General features: G+C 46.7%; 1 non-coding gene across 1 annotated transcript; it reads left to right on the top strand.

Moving 5' to 3' along the window:
- Positions 1 to 712: 712 nt before the first annotated feature.
- LOC140613653 (small nucleolar RNA SNORA18) lies at positions 713 to 846 on the top strand. Its single transcript, XR_012014555.1, has one exon. It is a non-coding gene; the product is annotated as a small nucleolar RNA SNORA18 (small nucleolar RNA).
- The last annotated feature ends 1,288 nt before the right edge of the window (positions 847 to 2,134 follow it).

The raw sequence follows: 2,134 nt of genomic DNA on the forward strand, positions 1-2,134 counted from the left end.
GGCCCAGGGGCCCCATGAGAAACCCACTGAGGTACACAGGATATGGAGAATACCATGAACCAAGGGAGTCTGAAAACCTCTGCCACAGGGATTTGGTGGGTTTGGGACTTCAGTTTTTGCCCATTGGGCTCCCCCACCATCAGTTTTTGGACTCTGTCCTTAGGGCTCTCTGGTGCCCACTAAAGCAGACAGCAGGTTTGTGCAGCCACCCTGAAATACCTTACTGGCTTCCAGCAGGAACCCTTGACTTTCCTCACAAGTCCCTTTTCTTCTCTCTGACAGATTATGGTGACTATGGTAGGTATTATAGCATGCTCATTTTTCATACAAGGAGACAAATGTAGAGCACTTAGAGGGCCTGCCTAAGGTTCCCCAGCCCTCAAGCTGTGGAGCTGGAATCAGAGCACGGCCGTGTAGCTCACAGTGTCTGCTCTAAGCCACTCCTAGTTGTCTCCCAGGGAGAAATCCCTGAACTGGAGAAAACCATGCTAAAGCATGGCCACTACCAGATGCCTTAAAACTGCACCTCAACCAGACCCCTTGTCTGGATCCCACAAGGTCACAGGTAAATCCTCATTTACCAGCATCATCTGCCAAAATTACAACGGACTCTCTCTGGGTGAGGAAGACTTCACACAGTCCCCACCCCCACCCCCTGCCTGGAAAGCAAAGCATTATCAGCCTGGGAGTGTACATCTCGCAGCCTCCTCGCTAAAAGTTCCCTCTACCCAGTGGGGCTTTTTCTATAGACCTACATCGCGGGAAATGCCTTCTAGAGTATATGTGCAGTTTCCTTTATTCACAGAACTATGTGTTAGATCTGTGGGAAAGACCTCCAGGACATCTATCTGCTAAAACTGTGTGAAAGACCGAACAGTCAAATATTTTATCTTATTTTAAAAAATATTTACTTATTTGAGAGAGAGAGAGAGAGAGAATGCGTGCACGAGTAGGGGGAGGGGCAGAGGGAGAGAATCTTCAAGCAGACTCCAAGAGGAGCTCAGAGCTGGCACAGGCAGGAAAGGGGGGGTGGGGGGTGTTCCCTGTGGGGCTCAATGTCATGTCTCATGAGGCTATGATCCTGAGCTGGAATTAAGAGCCCAGCTTTTCACTGACAGCCATCCAGGCGCCCTGCAGTCAAATATTTTAAATCTTAGGTATTGGCGTATCCTAACAATCTGTACAATTTTAGGGTGTGGTCGTTCAGGGGTGAATGTGATTTGAATTTATCCATGTTTAGAGGGTGTCTGAAATTGAGAACCAGAAAGATCCATCGACTCTGACCCTAAATGTGGCTCTAAAGCAATTACAGGGGGGAGTTTCTGACGTATGTCCATATTCAAGTGGCGATCAAAGAAGCCCACCATTGGCAGCCCGGGTGGCTCAGCGGTTTAGTGCCACCTTCCGCCCAGGGTGTGATCCTGGAGACCCCGGACTCCCTGCATGGAGCCTACTTCTCCCTCTGCCTGTGTCTCTGCCTCTCTCTGTGTCTCTCATGAATGAATAAATAAAATCTTTTAAAAAAAAGAAAAAAAGAAAGAAGCCCACCATGACGAATTGTGGACTGACAGTGACAACTGTGGATTCAACAAAAGTTCTTTTTAAAAGGGCTATTTTGGGGGGAAATCCCTGTGTGGCTCAGTGGTTTAACACCTGTCTTCGGCCCAGGGTATGATCCTGAGTCTTGGGATCGAGTCCTACATCAGGCTCCCTGCATGGAGCCTGCTTCTCCCTTACCTGTCTTTGCCTCTCTCTCTCTGTGTCTTTCATGAATAAATAAATAAATAATTTTAAATGGCTATTTTGAAAAAATAAATAAAAGGGCTATTTTGAATATTATGATTCTGACTTTGGGGGAACTAAGTGGAAGGAGTCAGGTAAAATTCCTTAAAAAAAAAAATATATTGACTTAAAAAAAAAGCAAGTTCCCAGGGAGGTGGGCATTTTCTAATCAGAGACATGGCTATCATTATGGACTGGCTCTGTCATAGAGGTGAAGATCACAGAATCTATCTGGGTTCAAACCTCCACTCCCTAACTTGGTCAAATAGGGTGGATGGCTTGACACAAGGCACCTGGGCAAGTGACTTCAGCTTCCTTATCTGCAAATCATGATAAGAGGGGCACTCACTGC

The sequence above is a fragment of the Canis lupus genome, chromosome 21 (assembly GCF_048164855.1).
Source record: "Canis lupus baileyi chromosome 21, mCanLup2.hap1, whole genome shotgun sequence".
NCBI lineage: Eukaryota > Metazoa > Chordata > Mammalia > Carnivora > Canidae > Canis > Canis lupus.